Here is a 24,622-nt window from a genome sequence, read left to right on the forward strand (position 1 = left end):
AAAAAGTCACATAATTAAAAAGGAGGGAGGACATGTTACCAAAAATCCTAGACTAAGGATAATTGCTATAATTTCGAATGAAATTTCTCTCTGACTTTTTAAGCAGCCAAGTTAAACAAGAAATCTCAATAAATTACCTTATTCTATAGTCAAATAAGGGAAGTTTATTACTTCATGAGGAAAATTAGTCTTTGATTGAACCAAACTGAAATAAACTGGAATAAGAGAAAACTGTTAGAAACTAATATGTAACAGATACTGTAATGTAACATAATTGTTACTTAACAGTGTAACAATTCCTTCTAAATCTCTACAAGTATGAAATGGTTTTCATTTGCAACAAGGTAAGAAAAGAACAAGTGACCAAGGGTGACACAGGATCTTGCAAGCAAAACATAAATACATTAATTAATTGGGGGTGGGGGCGGGGTGGCTTCTTAAGCAGATCTCAGGAGGCCCAGGAACCACTGGTGATTCTCAGTTGACTGTGTCAGCAATTCAATGCAAGGGCCCTAATAATCTAGAATATTGTCAGCTACAGTGTCAGGGGTTACCCAGGTGACACTGGTAGTATTAGAAACCTCATTGCCCACAGTCAGTGATGCTCGAAGAATCAAACCTGGATTGAGGAATACTAGGCCTGCGTTCTAACTGCTGTAGAAACTCCTGGTTCCTACTGGGTTCATCTGTTGGATATGGGTGATAAACTAGTAGGCAATGTAGAAATAAACATTATGGTATCTTTATGGACAAAGCAGGTATATATTTGGGCTATCAAATCTAATACATTAGTTAATTCATTCGTAGAAACCCATAAAATTAGAGGTAAAAGAACTTTGGATGATAGCGTCTTGTTCTATGACACATCAGATGAGGATCCCAAGACCAGAGAGTTAAAATTAATTTCTGAAGTTCCCAAGCATGTCAGAGCAGCAGCCCAGAACCTGGACTATTTTCCAGTGATTTTCCATTAGATAAGACCAATGGCACCAGGTTTTGCTTAATGCTACCTCTAAGTGAGGGTGGAATGTAAATGATAACTCTTAGGACAACTGATTTGCTCATTCCTGGCATGTTTGTTCAGAGTATAGATATTGGTCTAAGGTTGTGCTGTATCTATAGAGCTTGCATGAGTTGATATGAAGGCCCTTGAGGACTTGGAGAAAGATCTGTTGTCTAGAGAACAAGTCATGCTTGAAATCAGTATCGTGATGCTGCTTAAGTCCTTAAAGAGGACCGAGAGAGGAGCTGGACCAGAGATGCATGAGAGCTATGACTGATTCTCCTTCTGATTAGCTCTCAGAGATTTATTTATTGCAAGTAAAAGTTGTAAAATCTATTTCATATGCTTTTCCATTCCAGTCTTTTCTTCACCTTCAATTAAAAAAAAATCAGTGATTTTCTACCAAACTTACTGCTATTACCCTAGTCAAGGCATCACCATTTTCACCTTCCTGCTTCTACTCTATTCGTATTTTCCATTAAGCCAGTAATGTATTGACAATAACTTGTCTCTTGAACAAGTTAAACTAAGAAAAAATATTAAGTGAAATTAGAAATGGAAGCAGAGACATGCGATAGCACAGTGGGTAGGGCGTTCACCTTACAAGCGGCCAACATGGCCAACCCGAGTTCGATTCCTCCGCCCCTCTCAGAGAGCCTGGCAAGCTACCGAGAGTATTCGATATGCCAAACACAGTAACAACAAAGTCTCCAATGGAGACGTTACTGGACCCGCTCGAGCAAATCGATGATCAACGGGGGGGGCCTTTACCTTTAAAGTTGATACTACAAAAATATAAAGTATAATGAGATTACAATGAACAGTAGTCACCAACAAATTGGATAAATTAGAATAGATAAATTCCTAGAATCAGGGTCTACCAAGATTGAATTATAATGAAATAGAAAGTTCAAATAGACCAATGAGTAAAGAGATTGAGTTACCAGTAACCAAAAAGACCCCAGTAATAAAAACTCTAGTACCAGATTATTTCCCTTGTGAATTCTACTAAGAATTTGTATAATCACTGCCAATCTTCTTACTTTTCAGATAACTGAAGAACAGGAAGAATTCCCTAATTAATTTTCTATGCCTAGCCAGTAAAGAAAATATAAGAAAATTACAAGCCAATATCTATGGTAAATACAGATGCAAAACATCTCAACAGAACATAAGCAAAGTGAATTCAGCATATATTAAAAAAGATCAATACCGTGATAAAATAGGATTTATCACTTGGATTCAAGTATGGTGTAACTTTTGCAAGTCAATATATGATATATTGTGATATGGCAAATTCACAGAATGAAAAGTAAGAAGCATATGATCATCCCATCAGATAAAGTAAAAAGCACTTGGAAAAATTCAGCATCTATTATAATGAAACTCTAAGATCAAGAATTTCCATTTAGAGCAGGAATGAAATAAGAGTACCCACTCTCACCTTTCAAATTCAACACATTACTAGGAATCTCAGTCAGAAATGAATTTAATCAAGAGGTGAAAAATTGTACATTGAAAGTTATGTGACTTTGGTAAAATGAAAGAAATCAAAGTAAATGGAAAGAATGATTTTGTTACTTTTTGTACCACCCAAAGAGATCTATAAATTCAGTATAATCCCTGTCAAACTTTCAAATGGCATTTTTCACAGAAATAGAAGAATCCCATTTTGTATGCAAACGTAAAAGACTGCAAAACAGCCATAGCAAACCTGATCGGGGTGAGGGAAGAAAAACCCAATCACATTTTCTGATTTCAAAGTTTGTCACAAAACTGTAATAATGAAACTATGTTTCTGGCCAAAAAATGTAGATACATAGATAAAGGGAAACAAGTTTACCACTGAGATCTCAGAAGTAAACCCAAACATATATGGTTAATTAATTGATGGTAAAGGAATAAAAACTTTACAACAGGGAAAAGATTTATTTTTCAATAAGATTTTAGGGGGAAGCTGGACCAGCAACAAGCAAACAAATGAAAATGAACCCGTATCTTTACACCACTTGTGAAAATTAATTTAAAATGGCCTAAAGATTTAAATATAAAACCTGAAACTCTTAGAAGAAAATAACATCCTCCATGTGAATCTAGATTATGGTTTTTAAATATGACCAAAAACTGCACAAACAACAAAAGCACATGTTAGTAAGTGGGGATACAATATCTATAATCTACAATTATCAATAATCTTCTTATCAAAAGAATTTATCAACAAAATGAAAAAGTACCCAATGGAATGGGGGAAAATACTCCCAAAACCATGTAGCAGATAAGGGGCTAATATTCAAGATATGTAAAGAATCCACACAATTTAATAGCAAAGAAAAAAATTTTCATTTCAAACTAGGCAGAAGAATGGAATAGTATTTTAGCCAAGGAGACATACAAATGGCCCCTGGATACAGGAAAAGGTGCTTAGAACCACTAATCATGAGGAAGTAAAATCAATGTGTGATCATCTCACACTGTCAGAATGACTATTATCAAGAAGACAAATTACAACAAATGTTTGCAAACTTTGTGCTAAAAAGAGAACCCTCATGCACCGTAAATGAAATTGGTGCAACTGCTATAGAAAACACTATGGAATTTTCTCAAAACATTGAAAATAGAACTGCAAGGACCCAGGAGGTAGACCGAATTGCTGGAGAACATACATGCCTTGCATACTGAAGTCCCAGGTTCAATCCTCAGCACCACACATTCCTTGTGTACCTCTGAGGCAGTACCTCAGCACCAAGCTGCAAATAGTCCTCAGTCCTTATCTGGTGTGTCTCCCCAGAACAAAACAGAATTTAAAAAAATATTCACTGTCACTGTCCTCCTGTTGTTCATCGATTTGCTCAAGAGGGCCCAGTAACGTCTCCATCGTGAGACTTCTTGTTACTGTGTTTGGCATATCGAATATATCACGGGGAGCTTGCCAGGCTCTGCGTGTGGGCAGGATACTCTTGGTAGCTTGCCAGGCTCTCCGAGAAGGGCAGAGGAATCGAATATGGGTTGGCCATGTTGGCTGCATGCAAGGCAAACGCCCTACCCACTGTGCTATCGCTCCAGCCCTAAAAAAATATTAATGCTATTATTTAAAGACCTTAAGTAATTGGAACCACAAAGTTCTCTCTGGCTGTCAATAGAACAGAGCTCATTCTAAGAGAGCGGGCAGGACACTGGTGGTTAGTGCTGGCCCAGTGAGCGTGTCTGGGACGGACCTCCATTGTTCCAGCAATAGCAAGAGTCTTAGCACAAAGGGAGGTACCATGTTAGTCAATCTGGCTGGGCTAACAAATTATTAAAACAGGCTTAAAAAATTAGTTGTTCATAAACTCTCAGGAAACTTCTGGAAAGAACTGGGGCAAGTACAAAGGGATCAAGAAATCTCCAATTATAATGACTGCCAGAGTCACAGAGCGTTCATTAATGTTTTTACGGTCAGAATTGAGCCTCCTGGCTAGTAAATTCTGGATACACAGATTAAATGTGAAATAACAAAGAGTATGACTTCCAAAAACAAAAAAAAATTGTGGTAACTACCCAGAAAGAAGAGAAATGATTTCAATGCCAACATCCTACTGAACAGAATCATGCTTTAACCTCTTCATCCTGGTGGCAAGATTCAGTGTACATCAATATGATAGGCTGAATCACAGCATGTGTAAAGACTTTTTTCTACTTTCTTTTATTTTTATTTCTGTTTGTAGGGCTGGAGCAATAGCACAGCGGGTAGGGCATTTGCCTTGCATGCAGCCGACCTAGGTTCGATTCCCAGCATCCTATATGGTCCCCCGAGCACCGTCAGGAGTAATTCCTGAGTGCATAAACCAGGAGTAACTTCTGTGCATCGCCGGGTATGACCCAAAAAGCACGCAAAAAATGTATTTTGTGATTTATGAAGCTGTTGATAACAGTTTCAAGCATTCAATATTCCAACTCAAACTCTTCACCAGGGTCCATAGCAATTTAAGTAACTTTCCCTCTGATTTTTCTTCAACTGGAACAAATGACTTATTGTTATTACTTTTTGTTTTGGGATCACACTTGGCAGTATTCACGGCTTACTCTTGGCTGGGTCTAGGGAAATCCTATGGGCTGCTGGGGATCCAACCTGTGTTGGACAAGACAAATGCACTACTAGCCATACAATCACTCTGGTCCCATCTAACTGAGAAAACTTATTGATGCCCATTGTCAGCCTTTTTTTTTTCTTTTTTGTGATTTTGTCACAGATTTGGATGCTAGCATAGCCTGAAAAGAATACACATCTTAATGTGTCAATGTCCTAAGAGGTTGTTTAGTATTACAATCAATTTACAGAAAGCCCTACGTAGGCTGGAATGTGAGAATGATACCTTCAAATAAAATGTAATAGAATGAAGGATTCAACAGGTGAATTAATATTGGGGTTAGAGTGCTAACTTCATGGTCTGATCTCACGCTTTTCATGCAAATGGCTTGGGTTCAATTCCTAGTGCCACATAAGATCTGCTTACTGAGGACCATTAGGAGTAACTCCAAACACAGAGTTGGGAGTAGCCCTGAGTATCTCTGGATGTGGCCTTCAAACAACAAAAAATGAAACTCATATTTATTTGCATTGCAGTTCTAATGTATGTCAGCCCTGGCAACATTTTGTGGTTTAAGCATGAGTAAATAGGATGTGGAATATGCTAAGAATATTGGCACAGTATTACTTTCTAATGACGAAGCTTTAAAAAAAAAAACCCAAAACAATCCCCTCCAAAAAAAGGAAAAGAAACAAAGACTGAAGCTGGGCCGGATTCACTCAGTGTCTGTGTCGTAATCATGTCTGAAATATAATGTACGAGATTTATATATTTATATGTGTGTGGGCTGTATATAAACATATATACTCCAGTTTCAGAAATATTAAATAACTTAGAGATGGTAGAACAAACGAGTAGACAGATCCAGAAGTCGTGTCATGAGATAAAGCATTCAGATTAGCAAAGTTGCTTTTCTACGAAAAGAGAATTTTCAGTGAGCACATAACAGTTAAGGTCAACTTATTGAGAGGGAAATTTGGGGGAAGGTGACATATTTTATCTGTCTCCAGAGGTCAGAAACAAGATCAATAGGTGAAAGTTACAAAAAGATTGGATTTTTTCACCTTAGTAGTTCTGATAACTAGGAACAGATACTCTTGTCTGAAATGTCTTTTTAAAAAGTTGGGTTACAGGCCACTGGAGGAAGGCGCGGAGAGGATCATGTGCCTGTGCTCCGGGACTTGAGTGCTGCGCAGGTCAGTTTTTGCCAGTATTTGAACCCAGGACTTGGCTTTCTCCGCACACACGACCCATGTGTCCTCTAAGACCCTGGGACGCCCAGCATCCCTGAGTCTCTTCCAGTTCATCCCAATGCTGTGCCAGTCTTCTTCCACTCCCAGCTGATACCCTGCCACACCCACCAGATACCGGTGGGGGGGCTCTTCAGAAGTGGGCGTGGCTTCCGCAGAAGTGGGCGTGGCCTAATTTTGGGCTGGCCAATGCTCACACGGCCACAGGTAGTTTACTCATATCAAGAAATCTAGTGTAACATCTCAGCCCCCATACCTCCACACCAACATGATAAAACAACGCAAATCCCCAACGTGTGGGAAGGAAGATGAAAAGAGTCCAGAAGCCTCAGTAGGTGCTACTCACCTAAAGGGCCTCTCTGAGAAAGAATTCATATATGAAGTAATGAAGATCTTCAATGAACTCAATGAAACAGTGAGACAGATCTCCAGTAACATGAGAAAAAAATCGAGAAATTACAGGAAGAAATGAGAACAGAAATTGAAAAGCTATGCACAGAAATGTCACGAATAAAAGATTCCGTAGATGAAATAAAAAAAAACTCAGTCTGTGCCATCAACAGTAGAATGATCACACCTGAAGACAGAATCAGTGAGCTGGAACATCAGCTGCACCACGCCAACAGACAACAACAAACAATGGCAAGAGACCTCGAAGTAGCTCTAGAGCGAACCAGAGTCCTAGGAGATGATTCCAAGAGGAACAACATTAGAATCACTGGAGTACCAGAAGGTCAGGGAAACAATCCTAATGAAAAAGCCACAGCTAAACAAATCATTGCTGAAAAATTCCCAGAGCTGGACAATATAGCCATTCAGATTCAAGGAGCCCGAAGGGTGCCAGCTAAAAGACCCTGACAAAAACATTCCAAGACATATCATAGTTAGAATGATGGATGACACAGATAGAGAGACAATATTGCAAGCAGCAAGGTCAAAGAAGGAAATCACATACAAAGGAGCACCCCTTAGATTCACAGCAGACCTATCAGAGGAAACCCTCCAAGCACGAAGGCAATGGTGGGATATAGTGAAAAAACTCACTGACATGAAAGCTTCACCAAGAATACTCCATCCGGCTAAACTCTCACTCAAACTCGAAGGAACGGTACACTATTTTGTGGATAAACAGCAGCTCAGAAACTTCATAGACTCAAAACCAAACCTTAAGAAAAAGGCTAAAGGGGCTTCTATAAAACAAGACAAACTCTACAATCACAACAGACCCTTACAGAAAGATGACACAAAACCCCATAACAATAATCTCTCTCAATGTCAGCAGTCTAAATTCACCAATTAAGAGACTCAGAGTGGCAAAGTGGATTCAGAGACAGAACCCAACATTCTGCTGCCTACAAGAAACTCATCTCAACAGTCAGAGCAAACACAGACTCAAAGGACGGAAGACAATCCTGCAAGCAAACAGCTCCCTCAAAAAAGCTGGGGTGGCCATACAAATATCTGACAATATAAATTTCAGGTTGAAAAAGATTAGAAGGGACAGAAAAGGCCATTTTATATTCATCAAGGGATACGTACAGCAGGAAGAAATTCCACTCGTAAATGTATATGCACCTCACGAGGGAACAGCTAAATATTTAAAACAACTGCTAACAGATTTTAAGGAGGACATTGCTAGCAACACAGTAGTAGCCAGAGATTTCAGCATCACCTTATCACCTCTGGACAGATCAACAAGAACAAAACTCAGCAAGGAAACATTGACTTTGAAGGAAGAAATAGAAGGGAGAGGGCTTATAGACCTATGCAGGGCTTTACACCCCAAAAAGAAAGAATACACATTCTTCTCCAGTGCACACAGAACATTTACCAAAATAGACCATGTGCTAGGCCACAAAACATACCTCAATAGAATCAGAAATAGAAATAGCATCAACAATCTTTTCAGACCACGATGCACTGAAGATAGAAGTGAATCACACACAGACACAGAGAACCAAATCAAACACCTGGAAATTAAATAACACAATGTTGAACAACGAGTGGGTCAGGAGGGAAGTCAAGGACAAAATAGAAAGATACCTGGAAATAAATGAGAATGAAGACAGGAGCTACCAGAACCTATGGGATGAGCTAAAGCTGAGTTATGGGGAAAATTTATAGCTCTGAAAACATTTCTCAGGAATGAAGAAAGGGCCCACACAAACAACTTGAGTTCACAGCTCAAGATCTTAGAAAAGGATCAACAGAAGGAGCCCAAATCGAGCAGAAGGAAAGAGATCATAACACTTAGAGCAGAAATCAACGACATGGAAACCAAAAAAAAAAAAAAAACAATCTGAAAGATCAATGAAACCAAGAGCTGGTTCTTCGTGAAAATAAACAAGATAGAAAAACCACTAGCAATACTCACAAAGAAACAGAGAGAGAGAACCCAAATAAACTGAATCAGAAATGAGAAGGGGGATATCACAACAGAAACTAAAGAAATTTAAAAGATCATCAGAGACTACTTTGAAAGTCTGTATGCCATGAAACAAGAGAACCTAGAAGAAATGGATAAATTCCTGGATTCCTATAATCTCCCAAAGCTGAATCAAGAAGATCTAGTGTACCTGCATAGACCTATTACAACAAGGAAATTGATACTGTAATCAAAAGTCTTCCCAAAAACAAAAGCCCAGGTCCAGATGGATTCACTAGCAAATTTTTCCAAACATTTAAAGAGGACCTATTGCCAGTTCTTCTCAAGTTTTTCCAGGAAAGTGAAGAAACAGAAACTCTCCCAAACAGTTTCTATAAAGCCCATATCTCTCTAATACCAAAAGGAAACAAAGACACCATAAGAAAAGAAAGCTACAGGCCGATATCCCTGATGAACACAGATGTGAAGATTCTCAACAAAATATTAGCAAATAGAATTCAACAACTGATCAAAAACATCATATACCACGTCCAAGTGGGATTCATCCCAGGAATGGAAGGATGGTTTAACACTCGGAAATCAATCAACATCATCCAACATATCAACAAAAGAAAAGATAAAAATCATATGATCATAAAAATAGATGTAGAGAAAGCATTTGACAAGATCCAGCACCAGTTTATGATAAAAACCCTTCCCAAAATGGGTGTAGCAGGGACTTTCCTAAACATAGATAAAGTCTTCTACCACAAGCCTACAGCAAGCATCATCCTCAATGAGGAAAAACTAAGAGCCTTCCCCCTAAGACCAGGGACGAGACAAGAAAGCCCAATCTCTACACTGCTATTCATTTTAGTACTGGAAGTACTTGCAATAGCGGTTAGGCAAGAAAAAGATATTAAGGGCATTCAGGTAGGAAAGGAAAAAAATCAAGCTCTCACTATTCGCAGATGATATGATACTATACTTAGAGAAACCTAAAATCTCTACCAAGAAACTCCTAGAAACAAAAGACTTGTATAGTAAAGTTGCAGGCTATAAAATCAATACCCAAATGTCCATGGCTTTCCTATACGCAAACAGTGAGAGACAAGAAAGTGACATGAAAAAAACAATCCCATTCACAGTTGTGCCCCAGAAAATCAAGTACCTAGGAATCAGCTTAACTAAGGAAGTAAGGGACCTATACAAAGAAAACTACAAAACGCTACTTCAAGAAATAAAAGAAGACACGAGAAGATGGAAAGATATCCCCTGCTCATGGATCGGGATAATTCACATTGTCAAAATGGCAATACTTCCCAAAGTATTGTACAAATTCAGTGTGATCCCTATAACGATACCCATGACATTCTTCAAAGAAATGGAGCAAACACTCCTGAAATTCGTATGGAACAATAAGACCCCATGAATACCTAAAGCAGTTTTTAGGAAAAAGAAAGTGGAAGAAATCAACCTCCCTATTTTCAAACTCTACTACAGAGCAGTAATAATTAAAACATCATGATACTGAAACAAAGGCAGAGCTGCAGACCAATGAAATAGGGTTGAATATACTGACATCTCCCCTCAAACATATGATCATCTAATCTTTGATAAGGGAGCAAGAAATGTGAAGTGGAGTAAGGAAAGCCTCTTTAACAAACTGTGCTGGCAAAACTGGACAGCTACATGCAAATAGATAGGCCCAGATCTCTTCCAAACACCATGTACAAAAATAAGATCAAAACGGATTAAAGACCTCAACATCAGACCGGAATCCACAAGGTACATTGAAGACAAAGTTGGCAAAACCCTCCATGACATTGAAGCTAATGGTATCTTCAAAGATGTCACACCACTGGCCGAGCAAGTGAAAACAGAGATAGATAAATGGGACTATCTTAAACTAAGAAGCTTCTGCAATTCCAAAGAAACAGTGACCAAAATACAAACACAGTCTACAGAATGGGAAAGGATATTTGCCAAAAACTCATCTGACAAGGGGTTGATATCAAGGATATATAAAGTACTGGTTGAACTCCACAAGAAGAAAACGTCTAACCCCATAAAAGATGGGACAATAAAATGAACAGAAACTTTCTCAAATAATAAATCTGAATGGCAAAAAAGCACGTGAGAAAATGCTCTACGTCATTAATCATCAGGGAGATGCAGATCAAAACAATAATGAGATATCATCTCACACTAAAGAGACTGGCCCACACCCAGAAGAACAAAAGCAACCAATGCTGGCGAGAATGTGGTGAGAAAGGGACCCTCCTTCACTGCTGGTGTGAATGCCAACTGGTTCATTCCTTTTGGAAAAACAGTATGGAAAATTCTCAAAAAATTAGAAATTGAGCTCTCATTTGACCCAGCAATACCACTCCTGGGAATATATCCCAGAGAGGCAAAAAAAAGTGCAGTCGAATTGACATTTGCACTTGTTTGTTCATTGCAGCACTGTTTACAATAGCCAGAACCTGGAAAAAACCTGAGTGCCTGAGAACAGATGACTGGTTTAAAGAAACTTTGGTCCATCTACACAATGGAGTACTAAGTATCTGTTAGAAAAGATGAAGTTATGAAATTTACATACAAGTGGTACTACATGGAAAATATCATGCTAAGCGAAAAGAATCAGAGAGGGACAGACATACAAAGATTGCCTTCGTCTGGGGAACAGAAAGTAACAAAATAGGAGACTAACACACAAGAATGGACGAGATAAGTACCAGGAGGTTTACTCCATGGCTTGGAGGCCAGCCACACATGCTAGGGGGAAAAGGTAGATCAGATAGGGAAGGGAGCACCAAATAAAGGGTGTTGGGAGGATCTGCCCAGGATGGGAGATGCATGTTGAAAGTAGACTATAGAAGGAACATGATTGCCACTCAATGCGTCTTTTGCACACCACAGCACCCAAAAGGAGAGAGCAAAAGGGATTGTCTTGCCACAGAGGCAGGGTGGGGTGCAGAGGTTGAGGGATGGGAGGGACACTGGGATCAGTGGTGATGGAGAATGGGCACTGGTGGAGGGAGGGTTACTCGATCTGAAAACTGAAACCCAAGCACCAAAATTTGTAAGTCTACAACTGTACTTCATGGTGTTTCACTAATAAAAATTTTTAAAAAATTTTCAGACACTTGCAAAAAAAAATGTTGGGCTACAATTTGCCCTTGTCTTGCACAATAGAAAAGAAGATGAATCTCCAGCTTTGACTGGTTAAATTTTTCTGGTGAAACATGTTTAAGTGAAGCTTTAACGTTTCTCTTAGATTGTATTATTGACCGAGATCTGTCTTTTTATATCGCAAATATTCTAGTAGACTCAGAATGATCTCCAAACAGTATTAATTGACTTTTTGTCTATGTTCATATTGAAGCTGGTATCAGATCTGGCTCAGGATGGACTTTAGAACAAGAAGTAAATGCAAAGAGTTAATGCCCTCTAAGGTCGAGATCGGGTCTAAAGATTAGAGGCAAGACTAGACGTGCCTGGAAGAATCTAGCAGCCTCAGCTGCAGGCAGAGGAAATATATTGAGACTGAAAATTTGGCTAAATCTTCTAAATGTATATATTATTAATCATGGTCGTCTTTGAGAAAGAAGTATAAATGGGAAAATGTTTTGACTTACAGAGGTATTCTGAGGATTGAAATCGTGCAACCACTTCAATACTAGTTTCAAAACCCATGCTTCCCTACTTTAAAAGTTGCATTTCTTTTGTTGCAGTATGTAATTTGAGATCAAGAAGTGTGAATTCAAATCTCTATTTTTAAATGACTCACCTACAGTACTTGAGTGATAAAAGGGTTTCCAAGTCTCTATTTTGTTATAGGCCCTCACTTCTAAATATTTTTATTTAACTGTTAGAGTTTGGGGATGTGTGCAAACCCTAAACAGCTTTTGAAGCATATAATTACTCTGATAGCAATACTCGTTGCCTAGGGCTAGGCTCTCTTCCCATTTCCAGAACTTTCACTCTAGTCTAAGTTTTCATCACTTCTCAAATGGGTTCACAGGATGCCTTTCTGACATCAGCTTTGCTGCTATTAGAACCCTGAAACAAATTTCAATCACTTTATAACTCTATAGACCCATCAGAGTTTTCTCAATGTGTTAAATTTATGTCTCTCATTGACCTCTTCTGTTTCTCTTTGGCAGGGGCCGGGAGGTCGCAGGAGTGCAGCCAATGGTGCTTAGCAGTTATTTCCAGCTTGAGGGTCTCCCCCTATGATGCCTGGGGGGCAATGTGATATTGGGATCGAACCTGGGCCATCTGCATGTAAAGCATGAGTGCAGATCGTTGAGATCACAGTTCCTTTAACCTCGTAAGCAATCCCTCCAACCACCCCAGTGCCCTTTTAACAATCCTGTCTTTTTCATCTGTGTCCAATGTTAGCATATTAATTTCCTCCAGAAAAGTCATCTTCATTAACGCACTCATTCATCCGGGAAGGAACTAATATTTATTGTTGAGCATCAGGTTGAGGTGAGATGTTTAATTCTCACACCAATTTGAACAGGAAGGCAATATTCCCATTAAATAAGAAAAAAAAAAGCCAGGCCCAGAGAACAACTTGCTCAATGTCATTGGCTTTTGTCTGCTTTTCATTTCCATGGTCTTTCCACTACACCATACTTTGTCTCATATTGCAAACATTTATTAGGTTTTCTATTGATATTATTTGCCAAAACTGGTGTTAGGTCTTAGAGTAAGAAAAAAATGAAACAATGAGAGCATATATATGAATGTCCATTTAAAAAGCTGATGTATTCCTATATATTTTCTTAATTAGACCAAATTCAGTCTAGTGGAAAGAATAGACAGAAATAATTACCTTTGTGATTTCCCTTGTCTTCTTTTACCTTATTTGCCAAGCCTGAAACACTTGGATGTTTCCAAGTTCTGAAATTTGCCCATTTATTTAGTCATTTGGATTTCTTCCATATACTTTACAATTAATTTATTCAATAAACACTTACAAGGGGTATTATATTCAAAGCACAATGATGGGCTGATGCCGGGAATGCAAAAATGAACAAGACTATGTCAAGGGCAAGGCCGAAATAGTGGTTTCAAAGCAAGTGAGAAGAAGCAGAAAGAATTGCGAAATTGTGGAGAAAAGAGCAAGGTGAGGAACAAAATGTAACTGGAATTCTGAGATGAATATGTGATCTTAAGATCTGAAAGGACAGACAGATGGGAAGATTGTATTGTGAGTCCAAGCAGATAAAAAAAAATGTACAAAGGGGATAGGTCTGATTGTAAGTCAGTGTTCAGCTGGACTGAAGCTCCTGACATAGATTCTACAAGGCAGCCGGTGGGACCCACTGCAAGATACCTCCCCCACCCCCATCCTAGTCCTGGCCCAGGATTGGAAGCACGTTTTATAAAGATGGTGTCAAGGAACTTTGGGGAAAAGGCGCCATTTAAGAGAGAGAGTCCTGGACATAGGAAGATCGCACTCATTTGTGGAATATCAAGTAACAAAATGGGAGATGAACAGCCAAAGATAGTAGAGACAAGGAACAGGATTGTCCCATGGCTTGGAGGCCGGCTGGGGAAAAGACAGCTCAGATAGAGAAGGGACCACCAAGTAAAGGATGCTTGGAGGACCCGCTTGGGTCCTTGTGTACTGAAAGTAGACTATAGAGTGAAACTGATGGCCACTTAACACCTGCACTGCAGACCACAACACTCTAAAGGAGAGAGAGAGAGGGGGAGAGAGAGAGAGAGAGAGAGAGAGAGAGAGAGAGAGAGAGAGAGAGAGAAGAGAGAGAGAAAGGGAATGCGTCTACTAAGGGGGGAGGTATGAGGGGCGTGTGGGGATGGGGGGGTGAGAGGGAGGGATACTGGGGACATTGGTGGTGGAGAATGGGCACTGGTGGAGGGACCGGTACTTGACTATGTATGACTGAAACGTAAGCACGAAAGTTTGTATGTCTGTGGTAACTGTATCTCATGATGATTCACTAAAAATTATAAAAATATATAAATATATATATATATATAGAGAGAGAGAGAGAGTTCTATCTGCCTGGGTTTATCACCCCTCTCTCCCTTCCCCAATCTACAGAAACAGCAGCAAATTCCACAAGGAAAGGAGCTGTTCCTTAGTATCCTTTGAAGTTCTTTAAGTGGTGCTTGTTAATTTTTCTTTACTTAAAAAAAACCTTTTAAATCGAATCTCTCTGAGATACACAGTAACAAAGTTTTTCATGGTTGAGTTTCACTTAATCACTTAACTTCCTGTTAGTCGGGGATTTGCTCCAGCGGGTGCCAGTAACGTCTCCATTTGTCCCTGTCGCGTGCTAGTGTAGCCCAATGGCATCTGTTTGCTCTGGGAACATGAAGAGCCTCAAACCGATCGTTCATGATCTTGATGAAGAAGTCTGACCATCTGGTAGGTGGGCGGTCACGCGGTCTTTTGACATCCCGTGGAATCCAGTCAGTAACAGCTCTAGTCCAGCGGTCGTCTTTAAATCTCATTATGTGACCAGCCCATCTGATTTTTGACACCTTGGCAAATGAGACAGCGTCCCTGATTCTTGATCGTCGACGGATGTCGGAACTCTGGATTCTTTCTCTCATTTGAGTGAAACGTGATGTTCCAAGCATAGCTCTTTCAGTTCTTCTTTGGGAGACCTGAATAGCGTTCTCATCCTGTTTGCGTAGGGCCCAGGTCTCTGAGGCATATATTAATGCAGGAAGAACAGTGGAATCAAAGAGATGTGCCCGGAGCCGGAGGTTCTTCGTCCTCTTAGCTATTTCTTCGACGTTCTTGAAGGCGTGGCGTTCCAAGCCGCTCTCTTCCTCCTGCGCAGCTTGGGTGCCAGGTCATTTGTCATGTTGACTTCTTGACCTAGGTACACATAGCTGTTGCATTCGGAGATGGTCGTTCTGTTGAGAGCGAATGGGGCATCAGGAACAAGGCTGTTTCTCATGAACATTGTCTTCGTAAGATTCAGCTGTAGTCCTACCTTTCCACACTCACGGTCAAAGTCAGCCAGCATTTGTGCCGCTTGGCTGATGTTTGGTGTTATTAGAACAATGTCATCAGCAAAGCGGAGGTGGTGTAGTTGCCGACCATCTATCTTCACTCCCATTCCTTCCCATTCCAGTCATCGCATGATGTTCTCGAGGGTGGCACTGAAGAGTTTCGGTGAAATGGTATCACCCTGCCGAACCCCTCTCTTGATGTCAATGATTACTTCTTTGTAGAATGGTGAGATCCTGGTAATGAATCTGCAATACAGCTCACGGAGGATCTTGATGTATTGATTGATGTAATGATTGAGTTTAAGTCACACAATGTTCCAGAATCCAGCTCTTCACCAGGGCACATCTCCTGCCACCAATGTCCCATTTTCTGTCCCTCCCCCCACTCCAGCAGCCCCTTGAAGGATACTATGTTGCCTCGCTTCCTACTCCATACTTCCTTCTTGGTAACAGTTGAGGTGGAAAACAATTATTTAGAATATCTTGTAATCTAAGCAAGAAATGGATTTCTGTGGAATAATTTCTGCCTTTTACCTTGGAGAATTTGAGGGGTGATTCAGGCTGCACTCTTCAGCCTATACAAGTTATATATGGTATTTTCTTTAATTTCTATTAACTCAACAGTTGTCCACAGTCTTATTGTGACAGATGTACTGTGGACTGTGCTCCAGTGCTCCAGAGTTTCCCCGAGGAGCAGCGGGAGGATCGTGCTCAGGTGCTCTAGAATTTCTCTGACAGGCACTGTACTGTACTGTACTAGATTTGGCAGATAGTAAAATACAGATAAGAGCAAGGAATAATCTCTGCTTCGAGAACACACACTGGGACTGAAAGGGGGGAAGAGTTTTATTGGCTTTTTCTTGCCTGAGATTCTGTGGGTTGCAATGGCGTTAATATTGGTTTTTCATGCACATAACACCACACCCATCCTCAGTGTACCCACCTCCCTCTCTCAAGGACGTCAAACCCCTCTCTCGCAAATCCCTCCCCCAACTCAACTGTGTGGATTAGTTTGCCCACTCTGTTGCCTTTGGACCTCTGTTGCGACTTCTCTGTGTTTCTTGACGTTCTGCATTCGAGAGAGATCGTTCTGTATCACTCTCTTTCCTTCTGACTGACTTCACTCAGCATGATGTCCTCTAGTTCCAAATCGCCTTTGAACTAAGGTCTAATAAAACCTATTCACGGTCCTATTCATGGGGACCCCATGAACCGAGGGCTGTGGAGGCAGAAGGAAGTGCAAACTCGTGCACAGGTATTGGAGATTTATAAGCAGTACATCTACGTCTAAATGAAATAAATAATAATTAAAAAAACTACTTCGCATTTTAGCTCTCTCCCTGAATCTCAGGAGTTAGCCAATATCGTTTTCGCCATCTGTTCCAGAACGGAACTTTGTAGTTGTTATTCCACCAAGTCTCAATCTTCTTTAGATGGACAGAAATGAAAAAAAAAAAAGTTTCTCCGACAAGCACCGGGAGGACAGTGCTCATGTGCTCCAGAGTTTCTCTGACGAGCAGCGGCAGGACAGTGCTCCAGAGTTTCTCCGACGACCACCTGGAGGACAGTGCTCCAGTGCTCCAGAGTTTCCCCGAGGAGCAGCGGGAGGATCGTGCTCCGGTGCTCTAGAATTTCTCTGACAGGCAGCGGTAGGACAGTGCTCCAGTGCTACAGAGTTTCTCCGACGGGCAGCTGGAGGACAGTGATACAGTGTGTTCCAGCGAGTGCTACATAGTTTCTCCTGAGCTCCGCCTGCCTGGGGGGAGGCGACCGGGCCCCTGCGCCGCTTCCGAGGCTGCGGCGGCGGCGGCGCGGCTACTCGGAGCTTTACGGCGGTGGGCGGGCGCCGCATCCCCATGTGGTCCCTACATCATTGACATGGCGGAATCCCCCATCCAACCCTCCTGGTAGTTATTGGAGCGGCGGCGGCAGCCCGGGGAGGTGGAGGAGGAGGCCGAGGAGGAGGAGGAGGAGGAGGCGGTGCCGGAGGAGGCGGAGAACGGCGGCGGCGGCGGCGGCGGGAGCGGCGGGCATCCTCGGGGCTGCCAGCTGGGCAGGCGTGGGCGCGCCGGAGTGCGGCTGGCCCGGAGCCCCCGGGTAGGTCGGGGCGTGGGGTGGGGGGCGCGGAGCCTGGGGGGGGGGCGTGTGTGTGTGGGTTTTGGGGGGAGGACTCGGACCCGCGCGCTGGAAAGCCCCGGCCGGACGCCCGGTCCGCCCCGGTCCGCGCTGGTCCGGGATGCTCGGGGCGCGCGCGCGCGCTCGGGGCCAAGTTGGCGCGGGGGTCCCGGGGCTCCCGGGGGGGCCGCGGGCGGGTCGGGGCGCCCGGGAGTCGGGGGACTGGCGGGGCGGTGGGGGGCAGCGGCCTTCCCGGGGGCTGGGCGCGTCCTGCGTGGCCGCGGGGTCCCGCGCCCCCATCCTCCCCGGCTGCCCCGGGCGGGCGATTTCTTTTTTGGGGATGGAAAAGCGACCCCCCACGCCACCCCACCCCAGCCCTCGGGGGGGGCGGGCAGCGGCTCGGGGCTCCCCGTCCCGGTCCCCGTCCCCGGCCTTCCCCGCGGGATCGGTCCCAGGAATCCGCTCCCCCCTCGCGGAATCTCGGCGGCGGGCGGAGTGGGGTTGGCGGGGGGCGGGGGGCGCGCGCGCGCGCGGAATCTTCGACGTGTCACTTTGCGCGGCTGGAGATTTCCACGCGCGGGCGGGCGGGCGAAGTCGGGCTGCAAGTTTCGGGGGGCGGCGTCGGGGCGGCCGGTGCGGGGACCCGGGAGGGAGCCGGGGACGCCCGCGGGGAGGGTCCCCGGCCCCCGCCCCAGCCCCAGCCCCAGCCGCCGCCGCCCCCGGCTGGGCCTCTCCGGGACACTCCCCGCCTCGCCGCTGGCCACCTCCGTGCGCGCCACGTCCTCGCTCCCCGGCCGGCTCCCCCCTCCTCCTCCTCCTTCTCGGGCTCCCCCCCGCCCCCCGGGCTCCCCCCCGGGCTGGGGGCGGGAACCGGCGGCCGGACTCGGCGAGCCCAGCGGCGGCGGCGGCAGGCGCGGGTCGGGGCGCGGGGCGCGGCGGGCACGATCGGGCGCCCCCGGGGCGGGCCCGCGTCGCGGCGGTCAGTCCGGGGGTCCCCCCCGAGGGGCGCCGGGGTCGCGGGCGGGGCGGGCGCGCGGAATCCGTGGCCCCGGGCGGCCGGGAGGGGCCGGGCCGACGGGGCGTCTGGGCTGGCGGCGGCGGGCGGGGGCCGGCGGCGTGGGAAGGGCCTGTCACTCGGGCGGAAAGTCAGGCCGCGGGCCGCGCCGGCCCACTTGCCCCGTGGGTGCGGGGCCTCGGGCCGGGCCGGGCCGGGCCGGGCCGGGGGGACCTGGGCCGCTTCGGATCTCAGCCCCCGACCCTGCCATCCCCGCGGCCGGCAGGCGGGCAGGCGGGTGGTGGCATTTTTTCTCCAGACACAGCAGAGTGCGGACTTCCTCCAAAAGTTACAACTTTGCTTTTTTTTTTTCTCTCTCTCTCTTTTCTTGCCTCTGCACTTCCAGCCTGGTCTTGGCACCGGCGTGGGGAATTTGGCCGCGATGGGCCAACGCAGGGGCCTCAAAGCCTCACTCCCCCCCCCCCCCCCATCCCTCTTGCTTTCTAACCACCGCCCCCCCCCCCCCCTCCGGCCCCTCCACCCTCGGCGTAATCATATTTTGGAACCGGTGAGGTCTTTTGTTGGGTGGGCACCGCCCCCCCTCCACCCCCCCCATGGGTTGTTTATTTTTTAATGTGCAGCTAATTTGATTTGAATTTCCTCCAGTTTCCAGGCTCTACTAAGGGGGTGAGGGAGTAAGCCACTTTTTTCTTTGTGTGTGTGTGTGTGTGTGTGTGTGTGTATGTGGAGAGGTGCTTTGGGAGAGGGGAGGCTAGGTGGTTGCAGACAGAGCCGGAGAATAGGAATCTGTTCTGGAATAATACTTGGTATTTTTGGGAAGCTTTAGGCTTTGGGCAAAAATGCTGTAGGGCTCTGGCTTCTGCTCTCTGCATTGGTCTTTCACTCAAGTTAAAAGCTGTTTTCTTGAAGGGTTTCTGGGGAAAAGTCCCAGGGAGCAGACTGGTGGCCCAGGTTTTGGCATTTGGTTCCCTTTGGAAGAGGGATCTGCGAACCCAGTGTTCAGTAAATTTCCTGGTTCTCTGGGAGCAACTGCTTAACGAAGCATAGACTTTGGGGCAAGTTTCTGGCCCGGCAAAAGGGACCTCACCCATGATTCTCACTTTGTTTAGACGCGAAGGTTCACCCATAAGTGGGCTAAGAATGAGACCTAACTGGTAAAAAAGAAAAAAAGATGTCATTACAAAATTGCATTTCACCGTGTTTGGGCTTTAAAGTGTTTTGGTTTAAAGACCTCGAAAAGAAATTCATCTGTAAAGATAGTGTTCATTTAAAAGAGACGGTAAAACGGCAAGATATCATCATGGAATAGGAGGTTACAGCTTCTAATTACGGTATATACAATTTCAGAAAGATATTCCGGTAACCTTTTTAGACAGGCTTTATAAATAGCTCACATCAGACCATGGGCTCATTGGAGAGCCTGTCTTCTGGGGTTTCTGGAGGAATGCTTTGGGAGCTGTTAGGAAGCTGTAGCAGTGGTTTTTAACTCAGTAAGAGTTTAGGCTTCTTTTGCTTAAACTGCATTTAACAGGATGGAATCTGATAGGATCCTTAAACGTTCACCCAAAGAACTTTTCTGAATTTTCAGTTTGGGAAGGTGAGACTTAGGAGGAGGAAGGTACTTTTTCACGGTTGCCATCCTATGTCAAAGTCAAACCAGGAGCACTGCTAGGAGTAATTCCTGTGTGCAAAGCCAGGAGTAACCCCTTAGCATCACCAGGTGTGGCCCCAAACCAAAACCAAAGGAAAAAAAAAAGAAAGTAAGTCTGACCTAGGATTTAAAAAAAAAAAACATATTGTCTCACTAAAATTCTATTAACAGTTTTTCTGTTACTAAGTGATTTTATGGACATTTTACAAACATGGGTACGTTGAGTTCACAAAAATTAAGTAACTTGCCTGAGGCCCCATGGCTCCCAGTGGCGCAATCGTTTTCCCTTCAGTGATGGAATGACTCCATCTCAGCTGTTCAGTATGTGAGCTACTAGGCACATATTAGAAAGGTGGTGATGAGACTGCGGAACTCCATTTATGCTCTTATTTAGTTTTAATTAGTTTAAGATGCTACTTGTGTTAGTGGTTCTGGTATCAGAGATCACAGTCCAGAGTTCTCTGAGTCCCAAATCTATTCATGTTAAACTGGGTCTTAATGCGTTTTTAGAGCTCTTAGTTTATTTGTATTTTTTCTCTTTCTTTCTTTCTTTCTTTCTTTCTTTCTTTCTTTCTTTCTTTCTTTCTTTCCTGCCTTCCTTCCTTCCTTCCTTCCTTCCTTCCTTCCTTCCTTCCTTCCTTCCTTCCTTCCATCCATCCTTTTTTTTTTTATAGGTAAAAGGTAAAAAGGTAAAGGCCCTCCCGTTGATCGTCGATTTGCTCGAGCGGGCCCAGTAACGTCTCCATTGGAGACTTTGTTGTTACTGTGTCTGGCATATCGAATACTCTCGGTAGCTTGCCGGGCTCTCCGAGAGGGGCGGAGGAATCGAACTCGGGTCGGCCATGTTGGCCGCTTGTAAGGCGAATGCCCTACCCGCTGTGCTATCGCTCCAGCCCCCTTTTTTTTTATAACCACCAGAAAATCCAGCTCTTAAATGGAATTTAAATGCTGAGTTAGCTGTAGTTCTAGTTTGCTTCCACATATTAAGTGGATAAAATAGCGCATTACTTAAACTTTTTAAAAATCACTTACACCTTGTTGAAATGGATGGACAAAAACTGGAATTGGCATTTGCTTGTTTGCTTGGAGTAATCATTTATAGGATTTGCCAGAAAAGGCAGGCAGCGCTTGTTGTTTTTGTGTGGCTGAGGTGTATGTTTGGAGGGAATGTGGAAAATTACTAATGGAGAATTGCAAAGAGTGATCCTATTGCCTATGTTTATCACCCTTTTATTGGACCCCCCCATAATTTCCTAAGTACCAGGTGAATGATACAGTCAAAGCATCATGTAGCTGCAAAATTAATGGGAATTAAAATTTTGTTTTACTATAAAAGAATGAAATTCAAATATTAAGCAAAATTTATCTGCAACTTGAGAAAATCATGTTTAAGATGAAAACGAAGAACAAGAAACATTTTTTCTTTTTTGGTGATAGTGCTCTGGTTTGTGGATTTAATTGAAATCCATTGCATTTTAGAGTTATTTAGTAGAAGAATTTTAACAAGTTTCTGATTTTGTTTGAAATAGCGAAAATTTTGACTCCTGTTAAAGGAAGCAGCATTTTTGTGGGTTGCATATGTATGATAGCCTATCATTATCTTTCTTTTTTTTGTGCATATTGCTTTCAGGAAAAGACAAATGAAGTAATTCAGTTGTATTAGAATTTTAAAAGAGGTAACTTCCAGATTCAATATAAATATAGTTGAGTGTTCTGTTTGTTCCGTATTGATTGTACTGCTTTGGAATAATTGTAGTTCAAGATACTGTCCCGAGAGCGTTAGATGATCCTGGAAGACCTACTCTACTAAATCAGCTTTAAATTGATCCATATTGTGTTAGTGTTAAATGCATTGGTTGGCCTTCCGCTTTTTGTGAGTTAGGTATTTAGCTGCAGGTAAAGCATCAGTTAAGAGAGTTTTTCAGATAATTTAAGCACCCTGTCTGTTCATAATCTTTCCTGACTATTGGAAGAATTGTTATTTGTAAGGAACCAGGATGGACTGGAGTGATAGCATAGTGGGTAGGGCGTTTGCCGTGCACAGTGGCCCATGTTCAATTCCTCCGCCCCTCTCGGAGAGCCTGGCAAGCTAACCGTGGCATATTCGATACGCCAAACACAGTAACAAGTCTCACGATGGGGACGTAACTGGTCCCGCTCCAGCAAATCGATGAACAACAGGAGGACAGTGCTACAGTGCTAAGGAACCAGGATAAAAGAATCATATTATAAATAGGATTAGAGTGTTGGGAGAGTGACAGATAAGGGAACCATTGAATGCACCATGGTCCTGTTCAGAGGATATCAAGGTGCTTAGGTAAATGAGAGATGTGCTCAAGCAATGACGATGTTTGAAATGATAGGAAAAATTTGGAACCCCTTAGGAGAACTGCATTTGTGTATCAGTGGGAAATAATGTAAATCTCAGGGCTAGGATGAAGGAGACGTTACTGGTGCCTGCTCGAGTCAATTGAAGAGCAACAGGATGATCGTGATCATGATCCTGGTCATGATCAAGTCTACTGACTTGACTTTTTAGCTGTATGATCTTGGTACACATCTGATCCTCACACTTGGTTTATTTTTATAGAAGGATTCTGTATTTTCATATAGGGAAACTTATTTCCCACATCCCTTTTCGAAGGATTGTTGGAGGGATAATTGGTGTGTTAAAAAGTAGTGTTTGTCAAAGCTTTGAATGAACTCAGTATTTAAACTGATCTGTGCCTACATTATTTCAGAGGAAGCCAAATTGTGCTGGCAAGTTGAAAAGTGATTTGTTTTTCCCTTTGTCAGGAGGAAAAGAAAGCTTTAGATCTTTGCATTTCTTTGCCCATTCCTGGGAGAATACAGTAATTGATTTGTGACCTCACAAAGATAGTACTATACAATACGATTCCCCAGCTTCACAGCTCTGGGAAGTTTTCCTTTCTGTGGGGTTGGATATAGCTGGGCTGATAATGACATTGCTGAAAGGGGATGGCCAGGGTCTGGCTTGTTTCAGGGTCATTTTTAAGGTGGAGGGGAAAAGTACAGTCTCTTAGAGTAGGACTGTCAGTGCTCAATGATAGAGGTCTAAGATTGTAGTCGTAAATTGACTTAGTAAGACTGTTATTTGAGCGTTCAGTAATTACAGCTGAGAATGGGAAAAAAGAATCATTTTCCGTTAGAATTTTTGCAACCTATCTGCTTTCCACTTTAGAAATCACTGTTGCCTTTCCTGCATATTAATGAGGTTAATCCATTAAGTGAGAGCTTTTGTGATAAGGCAGTGTTTCCAAGTAGACCTTAATTCTCATCCTTGTTGGGGATGCAACTTTGATATCTTTACTCTGCCTTTGAAATGTAGCGAAACATTCTTAAGGTATATATGTGTATGTAGACCATGTAAAATACTAAAAGTCTTTAGTGATTGCTATTTTTTTTTTTGCTTTTTGGGTCACACCCGGCGATGCACAGGGGTTACACCTGGCTCTGCACTCAGGATTTACTCCTGGCGGTGCTCAGGGGACCATATGGGATGCTGGGAATTGAACCCATGTCGGCCGCGTGCAAGGCAAACGCCCCCGCCCCCCTCCACTGTGCTATCTCTCCAGCCCTGTGATTGCTATTTTGATCATGTTTTTTCTTTGGAAGAGTAATTCCTATTGAGATTAATAGAGGTAAGCATTATTCCAAAATAGTGAGTTAATATCTTGACTAGAACCCCAGTATACTGTTACGGAAATAACATAATCACCGCATATGTATATATACTTTTTTTGCCTTAAAATTATAAACATAATATGGCATTATGATTTTTTTTAAGGACTAGGATGCATAGGTCATTTTTGGTTAGATAAAGGCAGAATTTTGGACAAACCAAGCGCATGATCACAGGTTTGCTGACTTGATATTTGAGCCAAGTACAACCAATAAGAGACCAGTTCATTGTCACAAGGGTTAGCCTGAGGCCAGTTGTTTATGGTACAGGTTAAGTGTTGAGGATGGTCCTTGGCTACCTACAGTGGGAGGGGTGGGGCTGGGGAGTAGGTGAATAGGCAGTTTTGAACCACTATGTAGATCAGTTAAGATAGACTTTTTTTAGTGATGGGCGTGCTCCTCCACTAAAAAATAGAACATGCCTTGGACCCTAATTGAGATATCCA

General features: G+C 43.2%; 1 protein-coding gene across 3 annotated transcripts in view; it reads left to right on the top strand.

Annotated features, from left to right (window-relative positions):
• Positions 1–17,716: 17,716 nt before the first annotated feature.
• The window catches only part of FNDC3B (fibronectin type III domain containing 3B), a 377,218-nt gene continuing 370,312 nt past the window's right edge, over positions 17,717–24,622 (top strand). For 2 of the 3 annotated variants that reach the window (XM_056110627.1, XM_056110630.1), the window contains exon 1: positions 17,717–17,807. The gene's annotated coding sequence lies outside the window, so the exon portion shown is untranslated. The remainder of the gene's footprint in view (positions 17,808–24,622) is intronic. The other variant, XM_056110628.1, reaches the window with a different exon arrangement.

This window comes from Sorex fumeus, unplaced genomic scaffold (genome assembly GCF_029834395.1).
Source record: "Sorex fumeus unplaced genomic scaffold, SorFum_2.1 ptg000010l, whole genome shotgun sequence".
NCBI lineage: Eukaryota > Metazoa > Chordata > Mammalia > Eulipotyphla > Soricidae > Sorex > Sorex fumeus.